The 20,487-nt window shown below is 31.7% G+C and overlaps 1 long non-coding RNA gene across 1 annotated transcript; it reads right to left on the minus strand.

The window, feature by feature from the left end:
- Positions 1–3,332: 3,332 nt before the first annotated feature.
- On the minus strand, positions 3,333–8,271 carry LOC143048070 (uncharacterized). The gene is made up of 2 exons (XR_012969734.1): positions 7,747–8,271; positions 3,333–4,170 (listed from the first exon to the last, which is right to left on the minus strand). It is a non-coding gene; the product is annotated as an uncharacterized LOC143048070 (long non-coding RNA).
- Between the last annotated feature and the right edge of the window lie 12,216 nt (positions 8,272–20,487).

Raw genomic sequence — 20,487 nt, forward strand, 5'->3', positions numbered from 1 at the left:
ACACTAATTTTTGGGGGGCTACATTTCTTGTAAAATTATAAATATTGCCGTATAATCATTTTGATTTCTATATATGTAAAAAAAATCAGACATTTAACACATCTTTTGCAGCTATGGAAAACAAATCTTAAATCTATCTGAATTTAATTTATTTTATTTTACCGTATTTTATTTTTGAATAGGTCAATATTAACTCGACTTTGTATTGTACATTGTACGGAATGGTCTATTTGAAGTTCAATTGTAATTGATACACATGATACAGGTAAATAGCACGTCAGCATTCATGATTGAGGTAAAAAAATATTATCACTCGCGAGAAAAATTCATATTTTCAACGGATTTTTCATTGTTTTTCGCAAAGAATTTACCATACATAATTTATGTAAATACTAGTAGATGGACGTACTGTTCAAGACCCGACAAAATAACTAGCGCAAGTGAAAGTTCAAATGTTCAAAACATGAAAACTCGCATTGTTTAAGACAGGGAAATCAAATCTTAATTCTTTTATTTTTTTCACATCACTTTTTAGAACTTGATGTACTTCTCTTTAGACTCCGGTCTTATTAAATTCTAAAGACTGACATCGGATTCTCTTGTGTGGTTTCAGTTGATCAGATGTACTAACGTTTATCCAAAATATTTTCCCATTTCAATTGTTCAAATTCAAATTATTTAATCCCATAAATGCTTGTACAATAATGACATATTATTCAATCAGTAAAGAAAACTAACAATGTTACTAGATAGATAGATAGATAATTATGTACAGACAATATTTTGGGTCCCTTTATATTTTTTTGTTCGGTGTGAGCCGAGGCTCCATGTTGAAGGCCAAGGAGCTGATCCAGCCATTTTAAAAAGAAGTTGTTACTAACCCAGGACAAAGGGGGGTTCCAATTACATGTACCCATTCAAATGCCTTGATCGTCCAAAAAAGGGGGGTTCAAACCCACGGACAACCCCCCCCCCCTGGATCCGCGCCTGAGGCTATACATTGACCTATAATGGTTTAGTGCTTATACATGTATGACTTTGTAATGCTTATTGTGTTTATGGAAAACAATGGGAAAATGTTGCTTAACATCTTGGGATATATATTAAGAAGGCATTCGTATGTTTTTCTTTGTTGTGATGTTATGCTATTGTTTCAGAAAAAGGGAGAAGGTTTGGATCCATTAAAACGTTTAATCCCGCTGCAAATGTTTGCACCTGTCCTAAGTCAGGAATCTGATGTACAGTAGTTGTCGTTTGTTTATGTAATATATACGTGTTTCTCGTTTCTCGTTTTGTTTATATAGATTAGACCGTTGGTTTTCCCGTTTGAATGGTTTTACACTAGTAATTTTGGGGCCCTTTATAGCTTGTTGTTCGGTGTGAGCTAAGGCTCCGTGTTGAAGGCCGTACTTTAACCTATAATGGTTTACTTTTTAAATTGTTATTTGTATGGAGAGTTGTCTCATTGGCACTCACACCACATCTTCCTATATCTATTTATTCAAAAGCAGATAGAATTGATTTGTAGAAAAACATGAATATTAAAGGGCAGATGATCAACTATTATAGTACAAGTCTTTGATTAACCACAATATTATATTTGTCATCACTGACGTATCAATGTTGCTTTTGTATACATGGTATAAAAATCCAACTTGGGTTTCTCATCTGAACTTGTTTACACGGTGTTACATTATCTAATATAGCTAGGCCTGTTATAGGTTTTTCATTAATACACTTATGGGGAACTGATTTTGCTCATTGTTGAAGGATGTACAGTTACTAACAATTACACCACTTCACTTGAAGTTCCTCCATCGTTCAATTTTCATCCATGGAGATCCCTGTCTTGGTTTACGGTTGATGGTTGTCTTATTGAAATTCATACCACATCTCCTTATTCTGGTTATCATACAGTATACATGTTATACCAATGTCCCAGGTTAGTGGGAGGGTTGGGAACTCGCTAACATGTTTAACCCGCCACATTATTTATGTGTGTGCCTTTCCCAAGTCAGTAGTCTGTAATTCAGTGGTTGTCGTTTGTTTATGTGTTACATATTTGTTTTTCGTTCATTTTTTTAAATAAATAAGGCCGTTAGTTTTCTCGTTTGAATTGTTTTACATTGTCTTATCAGGGCCTTTTATAGCTGACTATGTGGTATGGGCTTTCTTCATTGTTGAAGGCCGTACGGTTACCTTAAATTGTTAATGTTTGTGTCATTTTGGTCTTTTGTGGATAGTTGTCTCATTGGCAATCATACCACATCTTCTTTTTTATATGTTATACAAGACTAAAATACCTAGTATTATCAAATGAATTATAACAATTGTTAATAGTTGTCAGACTTTTGTTATCAAAAAGCAGCTACTGTACATGTGTATAATCAAGATGTACACATGATCACTGGTGTCAGATGTAAACAAGAGTGACTGTGCAAATGCTGAAATGTCATCTCTGCTTTGCCTACATGTATGAAGGTTTTACTACATGTACAAGTATCACATAAACTTTCAATTTTCATTAACCTTTGAAAATGAAGTTGCAGTCAAATTAACCATGCCAGACAGATGATGTACACCCTACAAACTGACATTCCATACCCATGATACCCAAAATTTAGTGATTTAAACTGTCTGTGAAATAGACTTAACATTCATAACATCCAAACCATGAAAACTAACTTATGAATATCCAATAATATGCCAAAAATAGTGATCCTATACATGTCATGCATGTACATGTAGTTTATACTGTAGCATCTGAGAAACATTTGGAAATAGATCAATCCACAAAATCTAAGCATTGTTCAATGAACCATGTAACTGAAGTGACCTTAATCACTGATCCATGAAATGAAGTCAGGATCAGGCCAACCCTGCCTGACAGACACTGAGACATGTACACCTTTCAAAATACCATAACAATTAATCCAGTAACTCAATTAATATACATACGTTATACATTTAAGACTTCAAGTGTATTTCACTGTGACTGTTCAAACAGTAATATTTTTTTGTAAACAGTTACATGTACATGTAGTGTACCATGAAAACTAGGTGAAGTGCAATGAACAAATCAATAACAGAAACTTCATAACATTTTAAAGGAAGTATCCAGGCATTTCAGCTTCTAAAATGTATCTGGTGAAGCTTAAATACAAAACGGTACGCTGTAGCCACTGCCAGATTGTAATACATATTTCTTGGCTTGCATGCATGTACTTCAACTTTTATTGCAGGAGGGATAATAAAATTATACTTTAATGTACGTGCATGGTTTATTTGTTTCAAAAACCATGAACACTTGGCCACTCACATGACTAATCATGCTAATTAAGATTTTTATTTAATTCTAATTCAGACTTTAATAATTTAAGTACAGCAAGCAGTCATTTGACTCTAAACAATTGACACGGACTGCACGAGACCCTCATAGTTGGTTAAGATCTTTTTACACACCCAGTGACCCTGGACATGCTGGCGGTAGTTAACAATTGCAATGCCAACATAAACTTCAGATGTGATATACATGTACTGTTTTGTTAATTTCACTGAAACTAGAAATTCACATTATCCATATTGTTATTATATTAAAATGACTGATTATCGACTAATTAAAAGTATTCATGAATTCAGATATGATGCACTATTATTAGTAGTATTCACTGAAACTATGCATTTTCATTATTCCAAATTGCTATTTCAAATGAATAGTTATCCTGGGTATTCTTGGAATTCAGAAATAATGTACATGTATGATTGCACTTTTAATATTCACTGCAACTACGAAATTTTGTTATTCCAAATTCACAATTGATCATGATAATCCAAGGTAATTAGTCCTCCAGTAACGTGGTCCTCCTTTAATACAATTTGTAATTTTCCTATTTGTACAAGGCACAATTTTCTTCTTGTCCAATTTAATCAGAACATCACATTATCATCATGGAATAATGCTGCACGCCATATTCATAATTTCCAAAAACAATAGATACCTAGCATTAAATAATGAATTAATCCATTGTTTCACAATTTGCAGCTATACAGCGACTCAGTGACATCTATATTTTCTATGCATCAAAGTGCACATGTACTAGCAGGTGTCATATTCTATTAAAGTGGGAATCATGGTCAAACCAATACATATTCATTATATTCAGTATGATTCTACAAAATAAAATATACATTTAGACTCAAGTACAGTAAATGTTTAACTAATAATAAATATATAATACTACATGTATATACATTGTGCAATAATAAGAAAGTTAATTACAATAACTGTATTTACCTAGATAAAACTAGCACTTCTCATTTGATTGACCAAAAAATTCTAGCACTAATACAATTCTATTTTCAAGTCACTATTAACAAGAAAAATAAATCTTTTAAGGGGGTCTAAATTCTATATAGTGTTGTCTTTTTTCCTGCATTAATGATTTGTTAAGTGTGATTGTGTACTTTCATTGAGGGGTTACTGTCTCATTGAGGCTCACACCATACTTTTTTTCATCAATTCTTTAAAGTCAGACATCATGGACATAGTTATTCCTCTCTAAAACACAACAGGTTATTTCTTTTGTTTATTTTAATTATGTTTATGATTTAATATGAAATATATTGATACTACAAACATGACAAAGAAAAGTTTAAGGAACGAAAAAATAAAATAAATAAATGCCCTGTTACTATATACATGTAGATGATATTGACTTTACCTTTGTCCAGTGCATATAATGAATAAACCTTTGTGATGTAAAAATATTGTTCCAAGACTTAACCATCCCAGTTAATGTTTTAAATCCTTGAGTTTAATAATTTTTACATCTTTTGTGTTACCCTGAATACTTTTTACTTATTCATTTGTTATAACAGCTTGCATTAAATAATGCTTTGCAGCTCACTTTTTTATTTAATTTAGTTATTTACCCAATTTTATTTTAATAAATCAATATTCAGATTACTTTTAAAATTTGCATTTTAATATCCAAAATAATATATATCCTGCTGTTTCATATTTTTCTTAAATTATAATTTGTTTTGAAAAAGTTATCAAAATTTTGAAGAGGACAATTTTAATTATGATAATTTGTGAACATTATTATAAAATTGTATCATTATACCAATGACAGATTAAATATCATCCCCCAGGGCAATAAACTATTGTGTCTTAATTTGTATATTAGCTAGATCATGTATATAAGAATTTCTGATTATTACCTATCGCATATCCAGTGTTAACATCCTGATTATTACCTATTTTAATGTCACATTTGCATGGTCATATTCAGTAAATACAAATATTTTAATTGTTAATTTTGAATTTGAATTAAAAAAAATTGTTTTAGACTAAATTAGTAGATACAACACATACAATGCAGTTAACACAGTAAATGTTATGAGAACTTACTGGATAATACATACTATATCATTAAAAAATATTTTGAGCTTCATAAAATACTTTTAAAAAAGTTTATACCATGTTAACATAAAAAAATATGCATACAGATAGATTTTTTTGTTATGTTTTCCTGACATATTGAATGTTTACATAAAATAATTATCATGATTATGTAAAAAATGCAAAAAATCTGCAGTCGTATGTGAATGCACATGATCAAAGGAGATGTGGGATATATCAATGATGCATCAACCCAACAGTTTAATAGGCAACAATAAAGTAACCAAAACACAATTGAATGCGTGTCGAAAAATATATATGACTTATGATTAGAAGGTCCTTAATCATTGCGGAATAAATATAATGACCATTGAATGTTACTACTTGTAAGTTAGATAACATGTATGGCACAAATGAATTTTGAAAAACAATGCTAACAGGGCACAATTTATATAAAAATTTCACATGAAAACACATAGTTTGGGTTCAAAGTATTAACAAATTATAGTGATTTAATATAAATTCTATGTTAAATCTAAAAAGAATAAAATTATGATGCTAGCTTTGCTCTTTTAATATGTGTTTTTTAAACAATGTAGTACATGATAAAACAATTACTAATTGAATTAGCACAATTTGTTTAATCAACTGTGTTTAAATGGCAACTGTTTATGACTCTGTGCCTTGTTTCAGGAACATTAATTTAATAATATTGTTTTATTTTGATGATTAATGCTATTTTAAACCATTTTTAAAATGTTTATTCACTTTCAATGCCTGGCATATGCATGCTATTATCAAATATTTTAATGTTTTGTTGTCCATGATTTGAGAATTATTTAAAATCTAAATGAAAATGGACACTTGCTAAATAAGTCACTATTTAATCTTAAAGTTAATAATTTTCTTAACATTTTATGATCAAATCATATGTGTTTGTACTATGCATGTTTTTTTTTTATCGAAATCGTGACGTCACAATGCATTCTAAATAGAACAAAAACTATCAGCTGATAAAGCAAAACTAGGGAAATACTAGTAATCCAGCATAAGCATGATAAGAAACACATTTATATGGATACATACATGTAAAGATCGGTTGGTTGTCGGTTATAAAATGTCCAGTGACAAGTATTTCATGCAAATTTATGACCCGAGTTAGCAATACATTAACATACAATATGTACACTACATGATGTATAGGTTAGCATGGTCAGTGGCAGATCCAGAACTTTTCATAAGGAACAGGGCCCCTGACTGCCCTTAGTGGCACGGATCCAGTCATGCTTGAGTGATTCCCTATATAATCGACCAAAGGGCGGTGTCCTTCATGACTTTCAATGATTTATTATGAAGCACAACTTTAACATTGAAGCTTAAAGGTGGCTCAAAGCTTATATTTTCCCTGGAACATACAACTATGCACGAGTGTGGTAATATAGAACGTCGATTCATAGCTATATATAGCCTATCGGAGTATCTCAATATAGATTCCGTAGGATCAGTGGCGGATCCAGCCATTCTAAAAAGGGGGGGGGGGGGGGTCCAACCCAGAACGAAACAGGGGAGGGGGGGGGTCCAACTATATGTCCCCATTTAAATGCATTGAGCGGCCAAAACAAAGGAGGTTCGAACCCTTGGAACCCCCCCCCTCTTTGGATCCGCCAATGAGAACCATTAGTAGTTTCCATTGGAAACTATCAGACCTATCATTTGAAGTCTGAGAGTTCTTGCTGTTCTCCTAATGGTTCGGTAGTTTCTTTCCGAGATCCTATTCAGTAGGATTTTCGGCTTTCCTCTACCTTGATACAGCAGGGCATTTGGTAGTGTCGGTTTTGATAGATTTTGTCCTAACCGATTCCTCGTTATTACCTTAGACGTATTTTGCCAAGGCATTTGTGGGGCATCCGGGGTGACCCTCTCCCATTCAAAACACACAGATATTAAAAAAGGATATTTGATACATAGAAAAAATACACTTTTTATACTTTGAGGACTAAGCGAATCAGGTGAGTGTGTGAGTTCGTATGTTTTATTTGATTGCATTGTATTTATGTTTTGGGAAGGTTAACTTTCTGGTAATAAGACCCGTCACGGCCTGGCTGGGGAATTGGGTAGGCAAATGCTCACATTAATCTGTACCGATACAGGCTCCAAATGTCCTCCTTTATACGCCATAACTATGGTGGTGCTCCTATTTAAAGGAGGCTCATACGGAGACAAGAAGAAGAGAACACATTGTAAGGTCTGTAAGCCGACAAATGTGCACATTTTCCCTTCAAAATTATGAATCCATGATTATTCGATAGACATGCTTTAAAATATAGATAATTTCTACTCACCAATTGTATTTTCCAGCTCAGATTATTGAACATGTGGTCTAACATCTGTAGTTACCTGTGTAAAAATATAGTTTGCCGACCTGAGGTCCCGGTTTTTTTGTTTTTTTGCCGACAAAAAATTAAAAGTGGATAAATCGTTTACGGTGAAGAATTGTTTTCCGTTTTTAATGAAACTTGACAGATTTTACTAATTATTTTTTTAATCATCGGAAATGTCCCTCTTGGTGTAATTCGAATTAAAACGGGTTTATTATGCTGTACAATACTGGTAACTTAGTCATAATCTTTAAATTTATTTCAGGTACACCCTTGTACATTTTTCTATTGCGCAGAATTTATCAAATATGAATTTGAATGAATCCATTATCATCTTCTCATTCTTCTGCAATAATATTAAAACTCTATTTTAAACGAAAGCTTCTGGTTTTTAAAACCAGTTATGAACGAAAATGTTATAAAACAGATATTATAAAATAAAAAGTAAGGATATCAAAAGGATTATTTAAAGTCAAACGCACATGACTGTCAAAAATGAACGGACACCGCTACGGAAATAAATGTAAAACGACAAAAGACAAACAACGATCGCAAAATAAGTGAATAAACAGCAAAACAAGTTTACAATCGCACGATAGACGATAATAGTATAAGTAATGGACTATTTCACAACAAAATCAAATCTTGAGAGCCGGGTGAGACGTGATTTTTTTTTTACACTGATGGACTACCGTTACGCTAAAATATTTGTATTAAAACATTTACCGACTGTATCAACCTATGAAGTGTTTGTTTTAAACATTTAACGACTGTGTCAACCTTTTATAAGTTGTAATAAACATTTAATGACTGTGCCAACCTTTACAAAGTTGTAACAAACATTTAACGACTGTCCCAACTCTAAAAACGTTGTGACAAACATTTTTTGACTGCATCAACGTCTGAAAAGTTGACAAAAACAAATTTTAACTGTCCCAACTATTAAAAGGTTGGGACGGACATTATGCAACTGCCACAACTATTAGAAAGACTGTAATAAATAGATTTTGACTGTGACAACACCGTAAACCACTGCAACAGTTCTGAAATGACTGATGGTAGAATTTTTTGACTTTCACAACCCGTAGAAAAGTTGGGACAGACATAAATGAACTGTTGCAACGAAATATGACATATTTGACAGTCATTACTTGTCTTTTACAGACTAAGACAGTCGTACAACGACTGTTACTGGTATGGACAGTTGTTTTTTCGTCCAGTAGTGGAAGAACAAATTGCCATTGATTCCCCCATTTTGGGATTTCGTTGAATTACAGTTAATGGTGTTTCACTGGAAAACTTTATCATTCTTCAATTTATATCATTTTTCGTCGATAAAAAAACAAAAAATATTAGCTTACATTAAGTATACTGACAGTGAACGTACATTTATCAGTCTAGTGTTAACATTGTGATCTTTTGTATAACTTTTGATTAACATGAAGTGATGCGATAACATCACTGTCTGACACCAAACTGATTTTCTCCTATTATTACATTACTTGTGCATCTAGGTTAGATTTCCTCCTGTTATGATTTATTGACAGTTTGTTTTTTTCAGACATATATTTTCTATGTATATATGTAGATGACTTGAATACATTTCTGAAAGTTCTATGCAACAGATTTTGCATCCTATAATGCAATGCAATACGTAATACGGCTTTTTTTCTATTTCTTTTTTTATTATTTTCTTTTAAAAATTGTACGCTTTAACTATATTTCAGGAAAAACAAACTTTTTTATATTCAAAAATGACAGGTTAAACCAGTGAACATTATGAAAGAAACAATAGTATATCGCTGTTAAAAAGTCATAAATCGATTGAATGTGAGAGGTCAAAATATTTCAAGGTTTAAATAAGCGAGGACGTGTGTTTATACCCCAACAAAATCAGGCGTAATTATACGATAACGTCAGTATAAAATACCTTCTTCAACAAGTCTTTATACAAAAACCAGAAAGTTGTTAATCATGTGTTTCAGTACTTTATATCCTTCGGTTTTAGTTTGCAACCTTGAATTGTTTCTTTCTCAGTCGATTTATGAATTTTGAACACCCGTATGCTACTATTGTCTTTATTTTATAAATATAAGAAGTTATAATATAATTGCAAATATACATTAATGTCCATAAAATAAAACTGAGGATAAAGCTTTGAATAATTACAGGTGACGGATAGTGTTTTGTATACAGGTAGTATCTTTTTTGTCACAGAAACACGATTTTTTGGCAATGGAAATTTTTTGGCGAAGAAACAATATATGTGTTTTACATCGAAGAGCACTAACAAAGTTATAGAAGCAATAATTCGGGCCTGGTTAGAATGAGCATACAAGAAGGTAGACAAATTTTGACACAAAATAGTTTCTATGCATTTGTCAACAAGTATTATATTAGGGTAATATTGGTATCAGAGGAGCAATATTAAAATATTGTTTTACACCTTAACATGCTATACATCGCATACAGGTCGTCTCAATTTATCTTCCTAAACAAGTTATCGTCATTAATTTAGCTGAGACAGTCAACAAAACCTTATTTCAAGAAAGAAATAACAAAAAAATCACTATAGAAGTTCCAGACATAGGACACACACATACAAATATGGCACTGCTACTAGTCTTGTGACTACTCAACCCTCCCTTTTAGCCATTTGATTCAAACAATCAATAAGAATTAATCGTGTCTTCCGAGACCTGATTCTTAAACACACTGATTTGCAAGTCGTATTATTAAGTGGTCATTTATTACTCAACGTTGTATAAAATTAGATTTGCTTTGGCGTCTGATGCTTAATTTACCACGCATCTTGTATCTCGAGTAAAATTTCTATATAGATGTTTTCAGTGAGTCTATGTATACATCAAACACCGTACAATAAACTTGCATTATCAATGCTATTTGGTATTTTACGCATACTTGTTCTACCGTTATCAAATTTAGAGAAATATAAGAATAAAACTGAATCATTTAAAGTGCCAGCAGAATACTGTCAACCACGACTTTACTACACATTCCTTAGCCCAGTATTCTATTATATAAAACACATTGACAGGTAGGCTATCAGCTCGAAATTGCAATTTGAAACCCTGTACAAAATATCAACACAAAATCAGCAGTATATATGTTTAAGCAAAAAAAAAAAAAAAAAAAAAAAAAAAATTCGGAACAATATTTTGAAGCTGGATTAGAATTTTATGATAATTTTTATTTTTTTTTTATTTTTGGTTGAACGAATTGATATAAATATGTTAGGAGAGATTTTACCTTTTTTATTTAGTTCATTTTACAAAAGTACAAATGCATAGCATTATCATATGTGTATATTAAAAAAACCATTTAATCACATTTTAAAATGAACACCTTTTTTCAAAACTTACATACACATGTTATACCTCTAGATGTATTAATTTTTAAGATTCAATAAGTAAGTTCAACCAGAATTAAAAAAAAACCCATTATATTTGATCGAAAAACAGAATACAATGCTTTGTTTTTTTTAAGGGATATTGCTGTTCACTGACATAAAAAATGTATTTTATACAAAAACTTACAAACTGACACCACATTGATTTTGAAATTATTGCTTTCATAATAAAATATGCTTCGTTTGGTTTGCTTGTATCAGACATACATCGTTCGGATGTATGGTTATTGGAATCAAAAGTAAGAATAGAGTAGAGTAAGTTGCCCAGTATAGACGGTGCCAAACTTATCGACTTTGTTATTATGGTACAAATTAATGATAAGCAACTATAAGAAGACATGTTTTCAATAAATATATAGTATTTGGTTTTACTCAGTGAGCATAACATCTTTGAGTTTTCTTTTTATAGATGTCAATATACGTTCTCCGATAATAGCTTTCTTCAAATGGCTATCACATCACCTTAACGTAATCAATGATGCATACATCGATTCTGTTCTGACTTACTTGATATTATTTAATTTTTTCAGTTATGCACTAGAACCAAGATTCCATGATTTCAATTTTTGTTTTTCAAAAGGATCAACAATGTGTTTGAAGAAATATTGCTTTAAAAACCATGAGGGACATTAAGCGGAAATACGACAGGTTTTAGTGTATGGATGTAAAACATCCGTAACCTTAAGGGGAAAATATCATATTTACTGATCTCCTAGGAAATGGATTTTTGACGAAAAACGGATATCTGCCATATGTGTTAATCTGCGACTTAATCAACAAACAAAGAAAATAAATTGTTTGTATTGATATTGATTAGGTTGATTGACAGTTATAGCAGGCGAAAGTGAAAATAAATAACTGGAGTTGTTAGAGCTGATGTCATTATTGTAACAGTTTATATTAGTTTGGTATGAGGATCGAGAGATCATCTCGCGGGTTTATTAAAATAACCTTGAAGTATTGTCAAATACTTTGAAGTCTTCTATTGATAATTAACTTCAACACTATAGATACAATACAGTGTCCCTATAGAGATATACCACAAAACTTTTTATACTGATATCTGTATGGAAATGAAGATTCATAAGCCTGGTTTAATCAGTTCCCTCTTTATATTTTCCTTACTTACACCATTGGTTAAATATTTTTCAATTGTATCTACTAATAAGGGGATATTACGATATATTAATCAAATATATTTAGTAATGAGGGTAACTTGTTTCTAGTCTTTTAATTGTCTATATTATATACTAGTAACACCTAGTCAGTAGTAAGTATATATATAAGAAGATGTGGTATGAGTGCCAATGAGAAAACTCTCCATCACAATTTTTAAAAGTAAACCATAATAGATCAAAGTACGGTCTTCAACACAGAGCCTTAGCTCACACCGAACAGCAAGCTATAAAGGGCCTCAGAAATGATAAGTGTAAAACCAATCAAACGTGAAAACCAACGGTCTGATATACTAGTAAAAAAAAACGAAAACCGAGAAACACTTATGAACTTATGTTTTGAACATTGATACCATTCATAAATATGTATATGAGATAATGATTGGGGATAGTTGTTTGACATCCAGTAAAATATATTACATAACAATAACATGTTAATGTGCTGCTAAGGGAGTTCGCTACTCAGTTACAAAATAATTAACTTTACAAATCACTGGTATATTTTGATAGGGGATTAATAAAGGAATCAAAAAAGCAAAAATATAAATAGGTCAATGTGTTTGTTTTCGAGATATTAGCCATTGAAATTGTGGCGGGAAAATTTTCTCTTTTGACTTTTCATAGCTTTATAACTGACAAGTTTTAGTTCTCAAAAACTATTAAAAAATACAGATGGCTTATCATTAAACATCTAATAGATTTATAAAAAGAAAAACGGAAGTTAATGGGCAAAATATTTTAAGGCATTCAAATGGATAAAACCAGAGGATTCCGAAAATCTGACAAAAATTCAAAAACATGACAAGCATACATCCTTAATATGAACCTTGTTTTCTACCATTAGAATTACTAAAATACACTATTCTGACTTGTACAACACCAGTCCGAGCTCATACTGCTTTAAGTTGCAATTAAGTGGAAATTTAGTTCTATAAGTATATTTTCAAGACTATCATTTCACCTTACCGCCGAGGATCCAACTGACGACCTCTCTAACTCAATACAACTCGATTGCAAGACACAACAGAGGCGGCTGTATGTGGTTTCTTTCGGAGCGAAATCATAACAATGGTAACAAGAATTGTCAACACACTAGAAAGAACAACAGACAACGTTGAACACAAAAATACATCTATTGTTGTATTTCTAACAGCAGCATGAACAAGAGGCTCCAAAGAGCCTGTGTCGCTGGCCTTGGTCTATGTGCATATTAAACAAAGGACACAGATGTATTCATGGCAAAATTGTGTTTTGGTGATGGTGATGTGTTTGTAGATATTACTTTACTGAACACTCTTGCTGTTAACAATATATATATATATATATATATATAATGCAATTTGCCCAGTAGTTAGAGAGAAAAACATTTTGTAAACATTTACCAAAATTTACCAAATTTATGAAAATTGTTAAAATTGACTTTAAAGGGCAATTACTCCTTAAGGGGTCAATTGCCCACTTTGCTCATGTTGACTTATTTGTAGATCTTACTTTGCTGAACATTATTGCTTTTTTTAAAGTATATCTCTATCTATAATAATATTCAAGATAATAACCAAAAACGGCAAAATGTCCTTAAAATTACCAATTTAGGGCGACAACCCAACAACCAGTTGTCCTATTCATCTGAAAATTTCAAGGCAGGTAGATCTTGACTTTATAAACAATTTTGATATGTCAGATTTTCTCTAAACGCTTTGGTTTCAGAGTTATAAGCCAAAATCTACATTTTACCCCATATGTTCTATTTTAGCCATGGCGGCCATATTGGTTGGCTGGCCGCGTCATGGGACATATTTTTTGAACTAGATACCCTAATGATGATTGTGGACAAGTTTGGCTAAATTTGGCCAAGTTGTTTTAGAGGAAAAGATTTTTGTAAAAGATTATAGAAATTTAAAGAAAAAATTATAAAATTGACTATAAAGGGCAATAACTCCTGAAAGGGTCAACTAACCATTTTGGTCATGTTGACTTATTTGTAGATCTTACTTTGCTGAACATTATGCTGCTCGCAGTTTATCTCTATCTATAATAATTTTTAAGATAACAACCAAAAACGGCAAAATTTCCTTAAAATTACCAATTAAGGGACAGCAATCCAACAACCAGTTGTCCTATTCATCTGAAAACTACAGGGCAGGTAAATATTGACTTTATAGACAATTTTACCCATGTCAGATTTGCTCTAAATGCTTTGGTGTCATAAGCCAAAATCTACATTTTACCCCTATGTTCTATTTTTAGCCATGGCTGGTTTGCTGATCGGGTCATCGGATACATTTTTTGAACTAGATACCCCAATGATGATTGTGACCAAGTTTGGTTAAATTCGGTCCAGTAGTTTAAGAGGAGAAGATATTTGTAAAAGTTAGCAGACGACGCCGGACGACGGACGACATACGACGGAGAGAAAGTGACGAGAAAAGCTCGATTGGCCCTTCGAGCCTGGTGAGCTAAAAGGTATTTTATTGAACGTAATTCTTTTGATTATGCATTTTTGTTTTTTAATCGGTAACAATATTTCCACGCTTAGTTTTGACACACGAGCGTACAGTAATCGTAAGATCCGATTGTGCCTATTGTAAAAACAATGAGGTGTTAAAATATATATGAAGAAAATGGACAATTGATCAAATCTGCATGGAGATATGACATGCAATTGGAGAAAGATTGGTTGCAGTCTTTCTATAACACTATAAAAAGATTAAATGATGCCAGACCAATTTTAAAACAAAAGTTAGAATATGCAATTAGATTTTGTGATAGAAATTGACAGAAACAGTGATAAGTTGTAGTGGTGAGACAATATGGTATCTCAAGAGACAACAATATCTTTACAACCGTTAGAACACACGATCATTCAATTACAGAATAAAACATTTAACGAATAAATCAACAAAAGAGGTGGTGTCTGTGATTTTATCGGGAACAATACAACATCATTGGGATAGAATTTAAAAAGTTGTTTTAATCAAGAGAACACTTTTTTTATTGGACACTGATTACTACTCTTCAAAGAAACTGATGATTTCCAAAACATTTAACACTAAAATGAACTATAATTAAAACAAAACAAGCGGCTGTGATTCATTAAAAATATATATGTTTCATTTTGGACAATAAAAGTTCAGTTTTCAATGATAAGTGTCACACAATATCCTATGACTAAATATAAAAAAAGAAAATGTGGTATGATTGCCAATGAGACATCTGTCCAAAAGAGACCAAAATGACACAGACATTAACAACAATAGGGTAAAGTACGGCCTTCAACAATGAGCAAAGCCCATACTGCATAGTCAGCTATAAAAGGCCCCGATATGACAATGTAAAACAATTCAAACGAGAAGAACGAACGGCCTTATTCAATAAAAAAATGAACGAAAAACAAATAAGTAACACATAAACAAACGACAACCACTGAATTACAGGCTACTGACTCGGGACAGACACATACCTAAATGATGTGGCGGAAGTTTATCATAGTAAACTGAATTGTGTATATGTAAGCCGTACAAGTTTTTGTGAAACTGATTGCAGAACGTTTTATGATATATAAAAAAGAAGATGTGGTATGATTGCGAATGAGTCAACTCTCCACAAGAGACCAACATGACACTTGGACCTTTGACGAAAATCAAAAGACGAAAACGGTGTTCCAATACCAGCTTGGAATTTGTGATATTAACAATTCACAACGTAACGTTTTTATTTCAACATATTTGTGCTAATGCTGTTATTTATGTCTCCATGACAACCAATGTTTACAGCAGAAGGTATTATCAATTTTCAGTGCGGATAAAGTGTGAGTATCAATAAATGTCCTATAGACCTACAAAACCATCATCAAGGCATTCCATGTTTTCATTCAAGAATATATGTAGTACAAAATGTAGTCATCAACACTTTTCAGTTTCATGCTCTCGGTATTTTATGTATTTGACCTCCCTCGCTTGCTACTTCTAGCTATTTTGTTCGTATACGCTGAATTGTTAAACAGGCACGTCAATTTCCCCCACAAAATGTAAGTTTTACTCTAAAACGCAAAAACAAAATCCTCGATGTACAACCCCGCAGTTAACGCTTGCTGATTTATTTGTTAATCCTCTGAATCAGGATACAAAAATCACTTGAAATTTAAGCCAAAGCGGCATATTTAAAATAAACCTTCGCATTTAAATGACATATTTATGCATCATATATCCAAATAAATTAATTGATTGATACAAAATTACAAAATATAGTTCAATTAAGAAGTAATTATTGATAAACCATAATCTATTGAAGATATTTACGATAATATATGAGTTAAGGTCGTCCTAGTTACTGACACTTTTCGAATAAATTTTTTATTTGATAAAAAAAATACAGAGCATTATGAATAAATGTTTACAACTCTATTGTTGCCTCTGGAATTGGTTATAATCAATACGTTCAACTAACAACAAATATAGAAACATGTCACGCGACAAGCAGTTTTATCTATAGATTTGACTCAAGCTTCCGGTTATTCGGCAACTCTCTTTCCGACAACTTCCTATTCTAATTCTAATTACATCATAGCCAGTTTCATTTTACTCACTAATGATTGAAGAAAAATGGAATCGGAAACAAAGAATTGTGCGACCTTTCTCATTAGTAAAACCATGAAGTACGTTTATATCGGTCTAACAAAAGGTTGGATGTCGGGCTGGTTAAGTGATTGATGTGTCACAAAGATCATGCTTCTGTATGCAATGTATTTTCGCAACTGCACACTTTTTTTTGGCACACTTCAAGACTTTTTTTGTTTTACAGAAACGATCAAATCATATTTTCTTTTTTTGATTCATAGATAAACATTTATTACACTAATTTGTATTTTATATTATGTAGTACTAGTAATTGTTTCTATCACATATTACCTTCCACCTTTTTTTTAACTGGGGATGCTTATCTTAATAAAAGTTATCGAAAAAGTAAACGAATGCTGTTGATTCGAAAATTGCCAATGAAACCCAAGTACTTTGTTTTTTAATAAACCAAGTTTCGAATTATTGTTTCAGTGTTATCTATTTCAAAATTAGAGTGAGACAGATACGCCTGACCAGTTGCCTGGGTAATTATGAACTTGATACGTTTTTAAAAGTTCAAAACAATAATACAAAAAAAACCCAGAAATCCATGGCAAACTAACAAGTGTAAGATCTTGAAAAATGACAAAATCTTAGGCTATCAATCAATTTAAAGTGAAAAACAATACCATGTTCCGGACTAAGTACTGATGGTTTTAAAAAGCACATATTGCAGTTAAACGACTAATATTGCAATGATCAATACAGTGACGACGCTATTAGGAAATGGCAATAACACATCTAGGGTATCTGCTGGTTATGTGGACAACAAGATAAACATAGATGCAAAAAGTAAAAAAACTAAAAACAACACAATATAACTTTGCATGGCCTTTAAACAAATATATTTGACTTACCTCAAAATATTGCTTGCGTTTAATCCAAATTAAATAGTATTAATTGTTTCTTTTTCAAAGAATATTAAACGAAATGATTTGATGAAATCACACTGTTTCACTTTTTTCTGTTCAAATCGAGTAATTAACACATGATTGACATCCACACTTTATATACTGTCAGCTTCAAGAATAACTCCTTTCACTTGATTCCAATTAACATGTCCTAATAAAATAAAATAAAAGACAGTCACTTTACTACAATGGAACAAATGTCGCTTTTAGTGCTAGATTAGGTTTACGCATATCAACTTAATTTTCTCCTAACAGGCAGTAATAATTTCAATTTCGACCAAATGATGTTTTTGTTTAAATCAATGAAAAAAGTTATTCAACACCAAGTCCTTGTAAACGTCCGGCAGATAAACAATTCGTTCAGGTAAACGTAATTTCACTTTTTTCTTAAATCGAGGATCATAATATGTATCGTTTATTATTATATTTTGCTTTTTCTGTAAGTTCTGTTGAATATTGTCATTCATTTGAATAACACAAAACAATAACACCATTTTAGCACACAAATGGAAGGACCTTATATTTTTGAATTCAATTTTGCAATTTCGGAGATGGATAAATTCTTATTAGATTTCGTAGCAACATTACAAGGTTACGTAGACACAATTCAATGTAATAACTTCAATGCATGAAAACATGCTAAAATTTGTAATTGTTATTTAAAACGTTTATGAAAAACATCATCTGTATGTAGTTTTATTGGAATGTGTATTAAATTGCAATTAGACAAAAGGAAAAGCTTATACATCATTCCCTCTTTTTTTACTAATTTGCAGAACACATTTTTAGAATTTTGAGTCCTTAATGCTCTTCAACTTTGTACTTGTTTGGCTTTATAACTTTTTTTAACTGAGTTCCACTGATGAGTTTTATGTAGGCGAAATGCGCGTCTGGCGTATTGAGTTATAATCCTGGTACCTTTGACAACCAAGTAATTCTGAAAACTATAAACCGCTTTCAAATCAAATAGATAAAAGAAAATATAATTCTAAAAAATACAGTCCTTAAATAACTGTTTTTAAGATATGCAAGATTGTTTTTAGCTAGTTTGTATACAATCCACTGGATGACTGGATCACACTACATGAACATAAACTTGGGAGTCTTTGGATAAACTGTTTATAACTAACTTTAATAGTTAGAAAAAAGATACATAGGTACAGAGTCACATAATAAAATAACTTTGTCGTTCAAAGTACAAATAAAAGAACTATAAAACACGTTGTTAAGATGATAAACAACATCAGTACACAGAATCTATACATCAAGACCATCGTGTATTATTTGTGAAGTTGATACGGAATATTTATCAACAAGGTCTTGGTACCTTCCGATGAACTTTTTTAGACATATTCAGATTTATTAAAGAACAATTCACCAAAAAAAAAAAAATGGAATTTTTGTTTTAAGTTGAAGAGATAGATTTTCTGGTCACTTAATCATTGTTAATTAAGAACATTACAGCAAATATGGAACGGGTAAATTGACAAAACGGTCAAACTCCACGGAAAATTCCAAACCAAATGTCCTTTTTCAAAATGCAAAATAAAATCTCAAATCCTCAAACAAGTGGAAAACAAATCTTTACTCCCGACTTGGAACAGGTATTTCTTTTTCAATATTATCTAGACAAACTCATACATAGAACTTACCCTTTTCTTATTATTTTCTGATACACGCATATATGATTAGTTACACAATATGCTACTGACTTTCTACGATATATATGTGGTTAGTAAACTCCAAATAGGGTTGAGAGCAAAGCTCCATATGTAATTAAATGAACCTATTTATATCGTTTGAGGTCACTGTTACTTCTGTGTATTGCATTTATCTTACCTACCACCTTAACGTGTGGCATTTAGACGAGTATCTCTCAGTAGTCTTTAAACAATAAAATACCAACTTCATCAACATGTTATCTTTTAATGTGTTTCTTGTATTTGTTTTAAACGTTCATCATCACATTTTCCACCTGTTGTCAGGGGATAAAGTTCACCTAATTTGCAATAACGCATCTGGTGGCAAAATCTTCGTCAAGTTAGGAAACTTATCGTCATACATAATCGGGTGGTAAATACATTTTGCCAGACACATAATAAAAAAAGGCAACAGTTGTTAACCGGATATCAAAAGTCAGAACTCGGATGAGAGAAAGCAAATCCGTGTTACAAAGTAAAACCGTGGAAAACACATCATCTATAAGAGGAAAACAAAGGCACAACACTTAAGTGCTGCAAAGAACAGATGCCAACATACATCGAACTATTTGATATCAAATGCCTTATTCCTGACTTGAAAAGGGCATTTTAAGGATAAGGGTGGGTTGAACCCTGTCTAAGAGCCGACCTTATCTTTCATTTTATGACAATATTGAATAATGATATGATTTACAATTGTATGCTTTAAAAATGAAATAAAATATACTGGTAGGAAATCCTTAGATATTCAGAAAATTTAAAACTATAAAATTTTATTCATAACTATGATCATATCAACCATAATTCAATCTAATATGGGCGTGTTGGCAACTGGTGATAAGAAAGATACCATTATGGCAAACAAAGTTGGAC

This window comes from Mytilus galloprovincialis, chromosome 10 (genome assembly GCF_965363235.1).
Source record: "Mytilus galloprovincialis chromosome 10, xbMytGall1.hap1.1, whole genome shotgun sequence".
NCBI lineage: Eukaryota > Metazoa > Mollusca > Bivalvia > Mytilida > Mytilidae > Mytilus > Mytilus galloprovincialis.